Consider the following 19,265-nt stretch of genomic DNA (forward strand, 5'->3'; position numbering starts at 1 on the left):
TACTCTTTTTTAATAATAACATAACTACAAAACCTTCATCACCCTAAATAACTTAATATTAGTCTAGAAGATCCCGCACCCCTACTATCTTAATCGGGGGCCTTACATAAAATACCTTTTTTTCTTACCCAGAAAACGCATTAGATTAGTAAGGCGTAACTACAGAGTAATGCGATAACGCAGATAATTACACACTCCCAAACATCGTAAACCTAAACTTTCTACACCCATCCCGATACGCCGGCACGTCGGGGCTCTATTCGGACGTTTCGGAGAGCTAAAAATGTTCGTATAAATCAGGGCCTGGACCCGATAAGTCGATGATTTTGGATAACGAGACCCTTTCATTATGGTTGGGATGTGACCGGGCACAACAGGTTGTAGGCAGTAACAAAGCGAGATCAACGTTCACCAGGGACTGGAATTTGTGTATAAAAAAACGGATTGATTAACTCGTGGATACATAAAGGGTATAATGAGAAGGGTACTGAGGTGAATAAATAAACTACGAAGGTCCGATGTTTGGGCTTGTGGAAAGACATATTTCTTTCTTAAAATATGGGTTATTTATACCATGAAGGAAGTATTATTTACCATTCGAGGACGATTTTGCGCCCGAGCGGAGCGAGGGCTTGCAATAGAGTCCGAGACTGGTAAATACACTTAACTGCTGCGTTCTCAAGAAATACATCAAGATTAGATTGGAAATTAAAACTGAAATTTCACGCTTTTTTATGAGCTATCAAGCAGGTAGATGTTACAACCAACCAGTCGGCCCTTTCTATGATTCCTAATAAGATTGCACTGTTTTTGAAACTGGAACATCCTGAAACATATACAGGCCATTCATTCCGAAGAACATCGGTAACGTTACTGACTAATACAGGAGTTGATTTCTTATAAATATGTGTCAGTTTGGTGAATTAATAAAGAACGCCCTGTATTCATGAATGAACCAAATTTACTTTTTTTTACCCATCTGTGCCTGTATTCCTAAGTATCATCTAAATCAGTCACAACTTTTGTAACGTAACCTTTTTTTTATACAGAATTTCTAACAGGACGCGGTAATAATTAATTTTCTTTAAAAAAAAAATGGGGAAAAGGGGCCATACATCGCGACCCGCAGTGTCAAGTTCAAGCTTGTTTACCTAAATTAAATTTAATTATGAGCGTAATAAATTTTATTAAGTAAATATTTTGGCTGAGACATTCATGCAGTATATAAACATTGCTCGGTAGCAATAAATAGTCTAGTAATCGCATGCAGGCTATTACACCGAAGTATACATATAAACACATAAAACTATTTATAACTTGCATTTTCAATTAATATTATCTTCAAAAACAATTATTGTGCAAATTAAAGTACGGGGTGAGCGAAAATTTTCATCGCATCGCTATTGGAAAGTGTAAACTTTTTTGTTTAAAACTGTTCACGATCAGTATTGACATTCTACAACCGACTCCGCGAAAGGTTCCAATTCTCTTTTGTCGTACTTTATACGCATTTATTCTATATTTGAATCTTTATGGGGAGGTACGAACGAAAGAAGCTTATGAAGCTTGTTCTGTGATTTATATAAAATATTTATACCTCAGGTAGCAACACGTTCCCTCTTCCATCCGCGTTATTATTAATTTTCCCTCTGAGAAAGAACTCGGGACAAGACAGATACAATTTCTCCCTATGGTTATTCATAGCCCACCAGCTCGACTCAGAATCGTATGCTTGACTTATTTTGACATTTACATACTTGTTAAATAAATGTCAGTTCAAATTTTGTTGAAGGCGACCCATTGGAGTTTCACTGTAATTTTTGTAGAATTTGTTCAGTTGATTCACTTAGGACGCTGCTGGAATCTTTTTGAAATCGTTTTGAGGTTAATGCAACTGAAATCTTTATGGAATCAATTCATTCGGATTTCATTTGGGATCGGAGTTAAAAAGGTTTTCCTACTGATCTATTCTTTCTGTGAAACTGTACATTTGATTATTTCCTAAAAATAAATGCTTTTATTTAGTTGCGTTTCTTATTTTTTCTTTGTTTTCTGTCAGAAACAGAATTCAGTCGGTATTTGTCAAAGTAATTGGTTTTAATTTTTTAATTATTCCTTTTAAAGTCTTGTACCAAGTAAGATCAGTTACATAAATCAATCCAATTGTAAATTTTCCTGGTTATCTGTAACATTACAATTTTTTTGTAAATCTATAAACTTGTTTACATCTCCAGAATTGGTCTTAGTTCTCTTATTTGGACTTTAAAAGAATTCTAATACTGAGGTTTTGGATTGTCAGAGAGATCATTTAGATTCACTTCAAGCAAACAATTGAAAGATCATTGAAATCAGTTAATTTATGGTAGTGTTAGAGTTAGTCGTAGTAAAATTCAATTAAAATCTTGTTAAAATCAGTTCAATTCTAATGGTATTGGAATTAAGAAAGTTTTTCGTTCTTTCGTACACTTCAATTGCTTATTTCCTCAAAATCGGTCCATTTTTTTCATGGTCTTCCTTGTTTTTCTTTCTATAAAAAATGTTTTAGAACAATCCAAACTCCTAAGATCTGATGATGTTAAAGTGACCCAGTTTAAAGGTACCAACCGCCGGCCTATAATCCCCCAAAAAACCACGGTCCGTAACAGCAAATCAGGCCTCCTGGTCCATTGTAATTCCCGATGTTTGTTGAACACTCGTCATCCCCCGTTCCGTGAGATTAAGCTCGCGGCGGGCATTACAGTCCTGAATGGAAGAATTAGGTACTAATCGGCAGCTGGAGCTCCCTTCCAAGGCGTCTTACACGTTTTTCCTCGTCTCGTTCACTCGCGGATGTAAATGCGCCCCGATAATACTGGGAACCTTTATTATGATGATGAGATCATGCCTGAATGAGATCGTGATGTCTTCATCTGGAGAACTAATACCTTTCCAAACGCGGCTGAATCGGAATCATCGTCGTGAATGCGAATACAGCGTTCGCTGTTGTGTATCGTTATTAGTTGAGTGAATACCAGACGTCCTAGTCTGTTTAGTGGATACGGTCTTTTTTTTCTTAGCCTGCGGATCAATCTTTAGGAGTATCAGGACACTGCAGCCAAGTCTATCCTATTGTACTTTGTACAGTTTTATTTTCCATTGTTGTAAAGTCTCAGTGTATGGTAGCTATATCTTCCTGAAAGAAATCTTTTCTCTCCATCGAAGTGTACATTCAGTGATTCATCCTAATAATTTACCGCCTCTTCCCCACGACATAGTCCACTCACACAGTAAACTTCGCTATTGGACAGATTGTGGCTGTGTAACGACTTATATCGCCGATTTATTAAGGACCGTGATTCCTCCGAGGAAATGAATAATGTATGCCTTGTCTTCGTGTCAATTAAACGTTTTTCATTAACACGAAGGGTAGGGCGCCGCGTAAACAGCCACGAAATGTAAATATCGCTTCCAATTAGCGACGACTTAGCGGTAACGCGTAGTCCGGTGGTGAACAGACGTGGAGGATATATCTTTGCTCGTTAGAGTCGTCTCTCGCCGCGCCTTGTTGTCATAGGTCTGCCCTTATCTCGTCGGAGGGTCGCCCTGTGGAAATCTGAGGCGATTTTTATGGGGTTACGTAAGTGGAGACTACTTAATTAGTTTGGAGGAGGATTTCCGCGAGGAGGACTTTGTTGGTTTGGTATTGTTTGCAATTCCGTTGAAGTTTCATCACTTGTTGAATGAGGTCTGGATCCGTGTTTAAATATAAATGGTTCAAGTTGTGCAGGGTGCTTCAGGTATAATTATCTAGAATTTGAATTAGAAGATATTTGATATAAAGTAGATTTGCTAAATTCGGATATAAATGCAACTATTTCACAAATGATTTTAAGGAAGCTTAAATGTTGCAACCTGTAGTATAACAACCCCGGGTTCGATCGAAAAAAATAAATATACGTAGTTGTGGCCAAAAATATGTGATTGTCATGAGGCATACCTACGTTGTATACATCTATTTTTTTAATTGACCGAAATGCACTGGCTACTATGTATCTTTAAAGAGGGGAAGTATGGTTTAATTTTATAAAACAAAAGCAGAGTAAATACACCTAACTTTATTATTTACGTACAACAGTCTTCAAATTAAACATGTGACAAATAGAAAGAACAACAAAAACATTAACAACCATTTAACATAAAATGAGAGTGCCAGGCTCACCTAGAGCTCCTGTGGGGAAAGAGCATGGCAGAGAAACCCACGATCGTTGCTCTAACTACCCAAATATAAATACAAAACAACCGCTAACAAAAGGCATAAATTAAGATCCTTTGCTAATGATAATTAACACCCGAGTCATTTAATTCACCTCACTCGAATTAGACATACACACTTCCAAGTAAAACGGAAGAGGTTTGGTGTTAGTTAGCCGGCAGGGCCGGAAGGTACTGGAGTCCGATACGGGAGGCAATCCAGCTATGAGTTGAGATTTCGGAAGATCTGTTTTAGCAAATCTTTTTTGGTATTTAATTATTCTATTTTTTTCAGATTCGATCCTCAAGGGTGAAAATGTAAGTAAATTCAACAAGGCTCGTACATGCGTATGACATAAAGTGAGCACAAGAAACGCTTTACTATTTGTTTTTGGAACAATGTAATCATGATAAAACAAGTTAGCTTTGAAACAAAGGAATTGTTATTGCAATATCCGGGCAGTCACAACAATATATATATTCTAACATGTAATAAATAATGAACAATCTTTAATAATAATTGTAACAATTTTACGTTAGAAAAATATACGCCCCTGAGCATAAAACAATGAAGGCAAAACATACACAGAATTATTATCATGAAACATCTATAACCATCACAATCATAAGATTACATAAAACAGTTAACAACAAAGTACTTAGAGAATAATTACCTGCTAACTAATACCGGTTAAACACTTTAATTTTTCACTACTTTGTCACACTGTCCGCCCATCGTCTTACTCCACACTGTTCTCACTTCAACTCCTTAGGCTTTCTTCCAGAATTCCCCACCTAAGCGTTTGTTTTTGCGCTTCCTTCTACCAACTATCAATATTACGTTTTCATTGTTGTGCAACACCCATGTAACAGGTGACGTCGAAGTTGATACGATAAGTATGGTTTTGCACAAACCGGTGGTGTCCCTCAGGGGTCCGGCATGGGGCCATTGTTGTTTGTAATATTCATTAATGATTTATGTGATGCGCTAAACTGATAATCCGAAATTATAAGCTCCTATTTCAAAACCAAGGTGCAGTAAAGTTCCAAAATTTCTTCTAGCTCATATTTAAAGAAATTTTAAACCAGCGAGAAGTTCGAATTCGACATCGAAACAAACAGTAGTCGCGCACACAACGGGCACATATTCCGTAACACGCTTTTGTGCATACAAAGCGTATTCAGTCATGCGTGCCCTTCGAAATATTTTTCTTATCTCGGGCCGTATAATCTCTAATTCAGATCTACTTCTCGGGATCCCGATTTCGTTATTCGAACAATTCGACGTGTCGTGACCCACGTTAACCGACGTTTTTTTTCGTTTTAAAACGGAATTTATGCGGTGTTTATTTAACACTAGGAATTTAAATGAATATAATGCGACTGGTAAATCATGTTTCTTCCCGACTAGCGTGTCGAATGGCAATAAAATCCGGCTGATGGTCGGAATTAGATGTAAATCGTGATTGGGAAAATTGTGACCCGAATGTATTTACGGCAGTTTTATTGGGTGTGAGATTTTGATGCGCGTATTATGCACATCGGATACAGTTGATCGTCGATCGTGTTCATTCGGGCGAGGAAAAATTTTCTTTCGTAGGAATTTATATAAATTGAATGCTGTATGTGTTAATCAAGTTTTGGTTACAGATCTTGAGAATGGAACTAAACTCTGTTAATTTTCTGGCACAGTCAAACATTTTTAATATCTCGCCGACTCGCGAGAAGTTTTTTAATTATGCGATCCTTAATTACAATCGGAAAAACGTAAAAGTGGCCCGTAATTAAAAACGTCTAATTTGAGCTGTCGTCGGGCTTCCGAATTTCGTTCGACCCGGAAAAACACACCGGGAGGGCCTCTCCAGAAAATTCGCCCCTGCGGTTCCGTCATTTTCGCGCGTACATCCAACTTTTCGAATAAATCTCGCCCGGGTTTGCTCATTTTTTCACAGGGGTAATGTAATACGGTGTTTTGCGGTCGTATTTCTTTAAAAAACTGACAAGTTTAGATGAACGTTATGTATTTCGTTCATACTGACGTACTTTTAGCAACAATAAAGTTCAAAATCGACGCGTCAGTAATTAATTGTTATTATTTGACTAGTCACTTTTGAGAATTCAAATTCTTTAATTCTGATGGATATGTTTATGGTAAAAATGTTTGTAGTTCAATATTTGTCTTATTTAGTCGACTTTCCAATTTGTTTATACTGAAATAATGCTTTGTTTTTTACAATTTGGCAAAATCCGTCGCTCCTACTGTTACATTCCGACATTAGACTTGTCATACGCTGATACACATAAAAGATACATGCTTAAAAGTAAACGTTTTTGATAAAAAAATAAATTAATTTCCGTAATCTCACAGAATTCATAGACGCCCTCAATGAAAATTTAACAAATGTATCCATTATTGTTGTTATCTCGACGATAACTGCTATACTAATTGCTCATTAAATTTTTATGCCCATCATAGGAAAGTGGACAGAAATGCCAAGGAGATAATAGGTGCTTACCAGATCGTTTCGAATTTTTTAGGAGACCACATACAGAGACGTAGTTCCGAAAAGGAACTAAGAAATTTTTGGTTCACATATTTGACGATTGTGACAGAAAATTTGAGGTTTTACAAAAATATCTTATTTGATGAAAAAAATGTGGTAGATCCTCTTTAAACTCAACTGGACTTGGCTTCACTTTCACTTGTTGTTCTCGGGCTAAGCTCTGTGGAGGCAGACCCACTGTTAAAATCCCTAGCCCTGATGTTCGTTTCGGTTCTTATTGGATCTAAGCATTGGATGTGTAACCAAAGCCGAGACGCGTGGTAATTTATTTATTAGTTCTCGGAACGGATGTGCCAAAAAGTAAAATATTTCAGTCAACACTAATTTATCGAAAAGTTTTTCAAGTAGGTTTAGCGTCGCCAAAAGGCCGTCCTTCAGAGAAGGCTTCATGAAATTTAACAGTATTTTTTAACAAGTTCACTTAGACTGTCGGGGCAATGTGTTGAGCATCTGCTATAAAGAGAAAAATCGATATTTCAAATAACGCGCGAAATACATTCCAAAGAACGTAGGAATTCCAAGAATAAGTTAGAAAAATAATAATAGATCAAATAGCTGGTTTTTAGGCGGATTTTCCAAGCTATAAGAATAGATTAAATGAGATTGACTAATCCGTCCCGTATTGCTACACGGAATCACTAGAGGAAGGCTAGGGTTACTTGTAAGTCCAGATAGTCACATAATTATTTATATAAATGTAAATTCAGTCCATTAGATAACTATTAACATGACATAGTTATGCTAAACCGTCCCGATATTCAGGTTCCCGCCAGTAAGATAAGAACAGAAACGTCTGGACCCAAGAAATGGGCGTGTCGAAGCGAGGTGTCGAATTCAGGAGAGATCTCCAAAAAAACAGGCAGTTTTTCCTTGGGTTCCACATTGAGCAGTCTACTTAGTTTTAGAGTCTCGGGTTAATTTAATAATGAATAAAGTTATTCCAAATTATGCTATAATATTTGCTTTATTTGTGTAAATTCTCGTACTAAATTAAATCGATAAATTTCGAAGAAAAGTTATTTAAACAAACAAATTTTGAAACATGATTTTTTTTTCTTAGAAGTTGTATCCTCTTTTTTGCAGTGCATGGAAATCAAACATTTTCTCTTATTAAGCACGACAGCTTTAGCTTTGCATCTCGGAAACTCGGTGTTGTGTTTTTACATTCAAATATACTCGACTCGTGCCTGCTTCCCGGATTCCCTCGTTCCTTCAACCGGAGGACTAACGACCAACTCGGCGCTCAACTCGAAGAAACTCCATCTTCCACTTTATTTCGCGTCCTCGTTAGAATGATTCGCCGATTTCATAACGTTATTTCCCCGGTAATTTATTAGCAATTCCGAAAAGGTCACTCACTGGAGCGTATTGAAGATTTATTCTGTAAAGTTCAAGCTCGCGATCGGCCCGCTGCGCCGTATCTTTTGTTGTCGTTCCTAAATAAAAATTGGATGTTGAATTTATTACGCAAGTTTCCCTAATAAATTCGGAAACGGCGCTCGAGAGGCCGCTCTCGCGTGAGGAGCTCTGTGCGGACTTTAATTACTTTTTAACTAATTAGAAACTACCGTAAAATTTATCCCGTTAGATAATATTGAAGTTCGAACTTATTGTTCGAAATTCGCCAGTTTCAAAAAATTCCATCAAACTCTTTCCAAAATCGGATCAACTCTAACACAAGCACCCCAACCCTTTTGGAGAGGGCCACTTCCTAAAAATGAATGATTTTCTAAAATTAAAATTGTCCGGACCTCAACCGGATCACCCACCAGAACCCCCTGCGGACAAGCGTCGAGAGCGATCGAACGTCAGCCCGAGGATCATGAGGTTTGGTATATGTTACACACTTCAAATTTTTTATGCTTCCATAAATATGCAAACTATTACTTAACATTTATTATCAATTTATGCAAAATTGAATGCATGAGAAAATATATAAATTCGGGTTATATTGTGCTGTCGAAAGTGTGTTAAAATCTGGAACGAACCTGCGAACGTTAGGTCTTAATTAAGTAAAAGTTTTATATTTAGCCCCCTTATAGCCGTTCATTAGGACGAGACACCCGCTCGGGGACGTCCCGAAGATAATTCCCCGCCGGCGTTTTTAATATTTCACGCGCCGTTACCGCCGAAATTCATATAGGTACCTCCCTAATCAACATTTTCGTAATTAAAAAACTTCTCCAATCTCGCACCGCTAACGCGACATTAAAACGATTCCATCTCGGAAACTTTTTCTCTCGGAAATTCGTATATCGTCGAATAAAACATATTAAATCCCCTCCACGCCCATTCTGGGACATTTAACAACCATCTGATTTAACTAAAGTGCAAATTTTAGGTGTTCCAAAGTCGTTACGGAAGTTTTAGGGCGGTTTTATTAAGTTTTTCCAGCGAGGGAACACCTGGGATCCTCGCCTCATGCTCGATGGCGTTCCGTCAGCCGGCGACGGCGACGTACCGCGCCGGCCTCCTTGATAAAGAGGCCTCATTCGCGCTAATCAACTAATTAAAACACCGGAATTGGATTAGGGGTAATTGGAAGTCTTTTTTCATTAATTAGAGTTTGTGGGACGAACTGCCAGAGAAGGTATGGTGGACGTTGCAACGTGCTTGTTATGACAATATACTGTGTAGCCCGCTAAGGACTAAAGTCTGTTTAGAAATCAAAGGGAGTAATAAAAGCTCATTATGTATGCAAATCGTTAATAAATGTCGTACAGGTGCTTATATTCAATATTTTTATATTATGTTTTATCGGTATGAATGTGGTGTACTTTTAACAAAACTTTGTGCGATGGGACTGTACTAAATTGTAGCAAGTAGCTAAAATTTAATCCCCGACAATCCGTCTTTGTCTATGCCGCTTCAATTTCTCGGTCCATTTCTCTTATAAGTAAACAATATAAAAACAGCATTTCAAAACATGAGGCTACTTTAAGCATCATAACCGGGTTAAGAGGGTTTTTAGTAATTCAAATAAAATTATTCAATATTATTATCAAAATATTTATTTAAATTTAATGAATAGACTTTTATTCCACACAAAAATATATGTATTTTGAAAATTCAAATTATGGTGAGTAAATGTAGTGTTGTATAAATGTACAATAAAGAAAATAAAAAAGTAGGTATATTAAAATTCATCCTCTGAATATTCTGATGAATTATCTTCGTCTCCTAGATTGATAACGATAGGTTCCACAGTAACGTCAATTAAATTATCGAGTTCCCACATTTTCTCCTCTTCTTTTTGTACATGATGTATACATCTTTGCCAGTTATCTGCAGTTACTCGTTCCAAGGAATTTTTTAACAAAATTTTCACGTCACTTAATTTAAACGTCGTATTATTTCGCGCTACATCTCCTTTTACCTGCGCCCAGACTAATTCGATTGGGTTAAGTTCACAGTGATAAGGTGGTAACCGTAGTACCGTTATTTGGCGATTTGTTGCCATTTCATCGATAACATATTTTTTCTGATCTTTATTAAGATTGACAAGTGTCAAAAGTTCCTTTTTCACCATATTTGTTTCAAAAGAAATGTTTTTTCCGGATAACCATTGAATTATATCGGCTTTCCTCCAAGCAGTCGTAGGCGTCCGCTCGGTCTGCCGTGAATGGTAACTGGCATTATCCATGACAATTACAGACCCCGGAGGAATAAGATCCAACATCTGTGTAAAATACTCTTCGAAAACATCTGCGTTCATGTCTTCGTGATAGTCACCTGTATTTTTAGATTCAAATAAAAGTAAACCGCCATCTACAAAACCACTGGCACTACCTATATGTGTCACTATTAATCTTCGCCCTTTACCTGAAGGTGCCTTGAACCCTGTTGAAAGTCCATCCAAAAATGCTTGTCGAAAACTTTTTACATTTTTATCTTGCCATACTTTTGTTACAGTATATCCCTCGTTGACCCAAGTTTCGTCTAGATAATAAATATTCCTCCCTTCGTCACGGAATTTTCTAATTGATCTTAAGTAGGATCTTCGCCAACAAATAATTTCATCTTTATCGATAAGAACTGACTTCCTGTTCTGCTTTTCCCAGCAAAAATTCAACTCTCGTAAGACGGCCCATAATTTGCTTCTACTGATTTTTGGCAAATCGTTGTCCTCTGAAAGTTCACTTAAAATTTTGTTTAGCGTTGGTATTTCTTTTTTAAAATAAAATGAGTGTACTTTAGTCACTAAACACAAGTCGAATTTTACTCTACTGCACTAGCACGTCTTCGTATATTCAGCTCTAAGACTGGATTGATCTGTCACAATACACTGGCTCCTGCCCTATGATGTATCCAGTAAAATATACTAATGTACACCCATTACCTGTTAGCATTAGTGTTACCCGATAATTACCTGAAACGAAATATTAGCACGCCCATGGCCGGTTCTTATCTCGGGGTTTTATTACTCTCTTTCATTTCCAAACAGACTCAATTTTTTATTGTAGTTTGCTTTTTTCTTTAGTGTTGTATATTTCAACGCAGTGTATCTACAGGATAACGTATTGTTTTGCCAGATACGTAATTACCCGAAACGAGCATTCCGAAGCCGATAAAAAACAAATCAGTGCACAAAGGTGTCGCATCTACATAATTCCAGACAATGCTCGTCCACACTGCGCCTTCGTTACGCAACATTGTAATGGCCAATTCCGTCGTCCCCGGTAATTGCCGCAGCGCTAATCCAGCGACGTCTCCGCCGTACAAAGGGCGCCCCGCGGAGATTTAATGCCTGATTAGACGTATTTCAGTCACAACGTGTCGGAAATTGACTTCGTTAGCTGCCTGCGGAGCGGGCTTATTTTTTTTTCGAATACGCCCCGTGACAAATATTGATTAATGGCGAGAGCCACCATTACGATCGCGTGGGCTGACCTGTTTATAAGCATTTAGTATTGCTAATGGGGCGGCAGCCGGGTACGTTGTCAAGTGCGACAATGACTTTTGTTAGGCTGGCCGTACATGCGCGAGTAACGTCTTGGTGATGTCTTGGCGGTAAGTTGGAGGCATTGGATCGAAAATGAGGTACCTGCAATAGCTTGATTTGAGCTTTGCCATAAATTAAAACAGTATTCATTAATACATACAGTCTATATGAACATTTGTGAGACTGATGTAAACAATAAGCCACCTTACAGTGCAATCCTTGAAGCAGAAAATCAGCTGTAACCTCCGAATTCTTTGAAACTGCATGGATTTGCATGAAAATTTAGAATAAGGCTCATCTTAGGCTCAAGTTCAAAAGTGACATAAGCCCGATTGACGCTTTTTGTTTTTTAGAGGTAAAAACCACCCCTAAGTGAAAAAAATTGATAAAATTAAGTTTTAAGCATTTTATTGATAAAAATCTTGTTCGAGTACAAAGATTAAATTATGTTCCATGTCTCGAACAAGTTTTATGATATATTTGATCTTTTCGACCCTTTATTTAACCTTTATAAACTACCCCTATGCAAAAAATAATGATAAAAATTTACTTTTTAAAGATTTGGAATGATTAAATCGTGCAATTATTTAAAATAAACGTTGCCTTATAGCTAACAAAATAATTTTTCCCTTTCAACCCCTAAAAACCACCCCTGTATTAACAAAAATGATAAAAAATTACTTTTGAAAAGCTTGGAATGCTTTAACGGTGCAATTATTTAAAATTAAAATTACCTCATTGCTTATGAAAGAATTTGTATCTCATAACACTTCTCAACCCTTATAAATCACCCCTGTGTTAAAAAAATTATAAAAAATTACGTTTTAAATCTTGGAATGCTATAATTGTGCAATAAATTAAAATAAAAATTCCCTTAAATTGTTTATGAAAGTATATTTTACTTTTGCCATTATAAACTACCCTTTTACCAATATTAATGTAAAATATTTTTATTATAATCGATATTTAAATATAATAAATCATAAAAAAAATTGCTACGCTGCATATAAATAATCACACTAATTTTTTTTACTTATTTTATTTGTATAATATAACATATAAAAATGAGAAAGCCTATTTTGCTTCGAAAAAATGTCATTTTTTTTTTTTACCATAACTCGGTTAATTTTGAAGCTATAGTATCCTATAAAAAAGTATTTTAAAGATAGTTTCAAGAGCTGTAAGCTCATTTGCATATAAAACCTTTTAAGTCCTTCGTTTTTTAAAGCGAAGGGATCGAAGGGCTCGAGACAGGGTCGTTTTTTCACTAAAATGGATACTTAAAGCGGCGATATCTCCTTTATTTTTTATGCTATAGGAATTAAAAAAAGCAAAATATTTGTTGAAAAAAAGCTACATTTTTGTTGTCTATCATTTTTTACGTATCTTTCATAATTTCAGAGTTATTATATAAATAAGGCAATTTTTTTGGAATAATGAAAAATACGTTTCCAACTTTTACCGTACATTATTCAAAAATTACGCATTCTAAACCGGTCTAACTTCAGGATCGTATGAAAAACAGTAAAACAAAACTAATTGTAAAGGGTCTACGAATAATTTTAATTCTGATGAAAATGGTACAGCGTTTACTGCTCATTTTTCGTTAAAAAATATGAGCAACCCATGTGTTTTTGACGATAACTCCTTCAATTTTGCTCTAACTAACTTTTATAAGTGCTCATTTTGAAGGTCATTTTGAGTACTACAAAAAACTCCAGGAGCGAACGTAAAATTAATCCTTTTTCCGTCATTTGACGTTGAAGACATCGATTCGAGTATTCCCCCCAAAAGAAGTCCCCTTCCACTAACCATATTTCGCTTTGTATAGGACATACAACACTTTTTAAAAGAACAATTTTCTTTGTTTATTTATAAGCTACATTTTTCTTCATTACACATTTTTTAATGAAATGCGTAGTTTTTGAGTTATTCGCGAAAAATACTTTCAAAAAGTGTTTTTTTTTTCACTCAAAATTCCAAGTTTTCAATCGTGAATAACTAGAAAACTATTGATTTCTCGAATATTTTTTGCTCAAAATTTGATTCTCTCGATTTCTAGCGTTATTTTTGAAAAAAAATTCCATTCCCGTGAAGGGGTGTCAACCCCCAACAGGGTGGAAGCGTCAATCGGCGCTATGTTACTAATGTTCATTGACCTTTTCTCTAACTATCTGCCAAATTTCAAGTCGATCGGTTCAGTTTCAAAGAATTTGGAGGAAAGCTTCAATGACTGTACTAGTAATGAGAGCACTGTGAAAGTCACAGTAATAATGAATAAATAAACTTCAAATCAAAGTGGTTGAAGCTACAACCGTCCATTCTGTAAATATTTTATTACAATTTTTGGCTGATATCGATTCTATTTTTAATAGTATAGATAGATGATAGAATTCGAAAGTTTCTTGAAAATTTTTGTTCTCTCCCTCTACTAAACTCACATGAGGTATTCTTAACTGTCCGTTGATGGAAATTAGTGTGATGATTCTACATAACATGAAGTTTTCTTGAGACAAATATGAAGGTCCTATACCCAATTTAAAGACCCCAAAAAAAAATTCCCTAAAAAGTAATGTTTATTATCCCCATTTTTGGTGATTTTTTCGATTTTTATAGTAATTCGATTTGGAACTAGTCTTATTGTAAAAAATTTAATTACAAACATTTGTTTCCTCTTCCACTTTCGCCTAAAATCAACTCTTGAAAAGATACATAACTAAATGGGAAGATAAATATGACATTTTTCAAATTTTTTTAACATATTGTGGCGCCAAAAGTTAAGCCCACGTTCTTTTTTATGCGCAAAGAAAAATTTTCATTTCTAGTGATATTTGAAAGCCAAAAGCCAAAAATCTCCGTGGATATACGATTCACCCAAATATGGACTTCTTGAAACAGATACCGTCTGGACTACTAGTAAACAACCAACTTGTAACTACCAAATAAACACTGTACTTTAGACACTCCCGCCTAGACCTCAGCTGGTACGAAACTAATCCACCCCGTATAAATAACAAGACACTAGGCCGTCTCCGCCTGCATTATGCACGATCATGCTCGACCGTGATGATTTAGTAACAACTAATAAGCCGAAGGTGAGGTAAAATTGACGCGTGCATTAACCTAAATAGCTGCGGTGGCCACTGCATGAAAGTACAGTAATGAGGGTTTTATTAATAGATCTGGCTTTTGAGTCGTCATATTTTTATGAGCGTTAATGGTGTTTGGTGAATGGCAGCTAATGGAACAGACAGAACCTATGTCAGAAACGTAATGCCATTTATTTGGCTGAATTGAATTTATAGAACTGGAAGAGCGTTTACACACCAAAGAAGAAACGTTTAAAAATTTGTAAACGCATGATTATAATTTTATTTATCCACAATCACCTTATTATCGGACTTTTATCCACACATATGATCCATCCAAAGTGATACTTTATCACATTTAACTTCCTTTCCGTTAATAACAGCCCTTGTAGCATTGTTGCCATCATTTTTGGAAGGCATAACATCTGCCCAAGTTTGTGAATAATTTGCACAAGTTACATTACAGACTCTTCTTGTAAGGAACAGCTATATTTTCCTTGGATTTTCCTTGTTGGATATAGACTCATCAACTTTCTGCTACAGAGGAGCTCTTCCATCCACCATGCCGTTTGATGGTTGTAAGATCAGCACCTTTATTGCCCAATAAAGTTGTTGAAGTATATAAAATGTTACTTAAAACACTTGTACAATAAATCACTATTAATAGTCTAACTACAACTTAATTTCACTACAACTTTCTTTCTATTTTACTACATAATTTCATTAAAATTAAAAAATATCGCTTGTATATCGCTAATATGTCTACATGGTTAAAAGCTTTTTTAAATTCGAGCATTCCCGACTTATATATCCCCATTTATCCACCTCTGGCACAGTCCAATCTCCATAAAACTAATATCTGTACCTGCCAAAAGTGCATTACAGAGATATGATGCATCCGAGGTCTCAGTTGACGGGGCGCAGGGGTTTTATTCGCCTTTACGAGCGTGTGTATAATTTATTAAAGGAGTTACGAGCATTTCGAGATGTAGGTCTTTATCATTTGCCCGGAACTTCAAAGGGGTTCCCTGAGAAGTTATCATTATGGCGTCTGGATCCGTTCGATATATTAACTGTGGTCGGCGTGTGCGTTATATTTGCTTTGATTGAGTATACAGAATGTTTTCGCAAATAGAGGAGTAAGTTCACAGAAATACTTCTTGCAAAATTGATATTTTTGTAATAACTGCTGACTTACCACAGTCATACGAAGAAACATTTTTGAAACCGCTGACTCCTTTGATAGCTCGCCTTACTCTGCTTACAACAAATTGTATATTTAACATTCACTGAAACCTTTGCTATAAAGAGTAGCTTTTGTTTCGCAAATTAATAAAACATGCTGTCTGAGGATGGATTAATAACTCCCCTTACTGCAGTTATTAAAATTATCAAAAATATTTAACTCTGCAAAATTAACACCTTATTTCAGGCGGAAAAAATACTTTAAAGTATTTTCCAGGTTTACATCGACGTTAATCCTGAAAGTAATTCAATTGAAAATATTGTAAATGAATTTTCGCCGGTCTGGTTTTAGTTTTATTGTGGGAGGACGGAATATTCAACTCGGATCCCCTGAAGTTATCCAATTAAAATGTAAATTTCCGCTGTCCGAGTCGTGCGAAGTTTAACATTTTTCAGGAAAGCGCGCTCCATTACAAGAAAATCTAATTATAAAAAAATCGCGCGGTGCAGCTGCCACGCATTCCTACAGAAAATATTATTTATTCTTTTCGGTGCTCACCTGACCGTTGAGGAGTAAGAAACAAATAAAATATATTATTATTATTCTTATTATTTAGGGAAATTTTTCGAAAACTTTAGATTTCATCCCCCCTCCCCCCCCCAGCACCCCCCCCACGAGCACAGGGGATATTTTTAAAACCCCCGAGATCCATTTTTCCAGTCATTCGGAGAACCTTGCAATCCACCTGCCCCCCGCGCCCCCCAGGCGGCCGGAAGTCGTCCCCCGGGGGTCGGGTGGACTGGATATATGCATATTCGAATTCTGCGCCCCCCAAAACCCCCGAGTACCAATTTTTGCGGTATTTCGTGCACTTTGGCAAGTTTCTCGGATGCGATGCACTTCTAGATGCACTTTATGCACCCTCGATGCATTTCCGCTACTTCCGGATAATAAAAAAGGCGGGACTTTTTTCCGACAGTCTTTCTGAACAAAATGCAAAAAACCGCATTAAAATCGGACCGGGCCGCGAAAATCTAGATATTTTGGGGTAAATCGTTCTTTATTGCCTGGTCTAATAGATGGCATTTTAAAAATACTTGTGAACACGTTTTATCTCGAAAACTAAACAGTTTAAGGCAGAAATTTCAACATAAAAATCAACCTGTAAAAAAATAGTCATAGAGTCAGCAGTCCCATTCCCTTGCAAGTTCAAGAAATTTTCTTACCGACTGAATAGTTTTCAAGGCGTTTTCTGTAAGAGCAGAGTGGCGCAGTGGAAGCGTGCTGGGCCCATAACCCAGAGGTCCGTGGATCGAAACCACGCTCTGCTAATTGATTTTTTTTCCTTAAATTTAAATTTTTATTAAAGCTGGTGTTTTATAGACAAGAAATCACACTTTTAGTAAAACAATGGTAGAAAAAGAAAATTCATTTAATAAAAATGTTGAAATACAAAAAATCCTTTAATTTTTAAGCATACCATTAGTGTAGTTTATAAAACCAATTATTGTGCTATCTACGATATTTTTTTTGAAAAAATTCGTATTGGTGATTTTTTTTTCTTCTAAACAGTAGCATGATGACATAAAATTAAGATAAAAATTAACACAATTGTTTGAAATATATCTAAAATTGCAAATGTCCTCTGAACTGTTAGGAATTTTAATTAACCACAGAACCAATCTTTGTCTTCCACATCTTCCAATGTCATATTTTGTACTGCGTCTCTTCAACAAATCCCATGAATTCTAGTTTTTAAAATAACCTAATAAAAAATATAAAAATACCCTATTGTTGACAATTTTTTATTCAAAATATGGTAACTATATAGTAACACATTTTCAAATGTTTTCTTAATTTTCTCTTCAGTACCCTACTTTCTGAAGACATTGTAAGCTGTTTCATATTGTCAGACTGCAAATTTTTGCGTAATAGGAACAATAGTTACACATATCTTTTTGAAAAATTATACAAAAATAATTCGATACGACATACTGTACACGAGTGCATCGCTAATCATCTGTTACCGAAGAAACCGCGCAATATTATTAATCACAACTGCTAACGCCGCTTATTGAATGTCTCCACTTAATCATTCGCCCATTTATCAGTCATCATTCCTGACATTAACATTCCCCATTGGTACAACGCGCCACGCCGCGGGTTGCGGAGGTGCGCGAAGATACTCGCCGAAGATTAAATTCAAAAACGCGAAAGAAACATCCGCCGTAACTGTACACGGATAGGTCAGAGGTCGGGCACAATTAGCATCTCTGCAAAGAACGTAATTATAGTGTTGCCCGCTCATAAATATGTGGCTATATTCGCGTTACTCGGGGGCTTTCTCGAAACAAAAGAACATAACTACGCCAGCACTTGCCCTGACGCGTCCCGATTTTTTCGTTTTGCCGCAATGTAGTACAGTCATTGAAGCTTTTCACCTCCGAATTCTTTGAAACTCAACCGATCGACTTGAAATTTGGCGCATAGTTAGAGAAAAGGTCAAGGAACTTTAGTGACATAGCGCCGATTGACGCTTCCACCCTGTGGGGGATAACACCTCTTCTCGGGGGTGGAAATTTTGTTTTCAAATATAACGTTGGAAATCGATAGAGAATCAAGTTTTGAGCAAAAAATAATCGAAGAATTTTTTCGAGAAATCAATAGTTTTTTAGTTAATCACGATTGAAAACTTTGAATTAAAAAAAAAACGAAAAAAGTATTTTTCGCGAATATTTCAAAAACTGCGCATTTTATTTAAGAAAGTGCAATGAATAAAAATGTAGCTTATAAATAAACAAAGAAACTTGCTTTTTAAAAAGTGTTGTACGTCCTATACAAAGCGAAATATGGTTAGTGGAAGGGGACTTGTTTTGGGGGGAATACTCGAATTTCAACGTCAAGTATTCAAGTATTCAACGTCAAGTATTCAATGTCAAATAACGGAAAAAGGATTAAGTTTACGTGTATAACGCTACAGGAGTTTTTTGTAGTACTCAAAAAGACCTTCAAAATGAGCACTTATAAAAGTTAATTAGAGCAAAATTGAAGAAGTTATCGTCGAAAACAGATGGTTTGCTCATATTTTTTAAGGAAAAATTAGCAGTAAACGCTGTACCATTTCCATCAGAATTAAAATTAATCGTAGACCCTTTACAATTAGTTTTGTTTTAGTGTTTTTCATACGATCCTGAAGTTAGACCGGTTTAGAATGCGTATTTTTTTAATAATGTACGGTAAAAGTTGAAAACGTA

The 19,265-nt window shown here is 36.1% G+C and overlaps 1 protein-coding gene and 1 non-coding gene across 2 annotated transcripts in view; both read left to right on the plus strand.

Moving 5' to 3' along the window:
• LOC108917850 (protein slit) overlaps nucleotides 1-19,265 on the plus strand; it is a 362,966-nt gene that overhangs the window by 117,489 nt on the left and 226,212 nt on the right. The window lies entirely within an intron of this gene.
• Trnam-cau lies at nucleotides 17,271-17,342 on the plus strand. The gene has a single exon. It is a non-coding gene; the product is annotated as a tRNA-Met (tRNA).

This window comes from Anoplophora glabripennis, unplaced genomic scaffold (assembly GCF_000390285.2).
Source record: "Anoplophora glabripennis isolate ALB-LARVAE unplaced genomic scaffold, Agla_2.0 scaffold17, whole genome shotgun sequence".
Classification (NCBI taxonomy): domain Eukaryota; kingdom Metazoa; phylum Arthropoda; class Insecta; order Coleoptera; family Cerambycidae; genus Anoplophora; species Anoplophora glabripennis.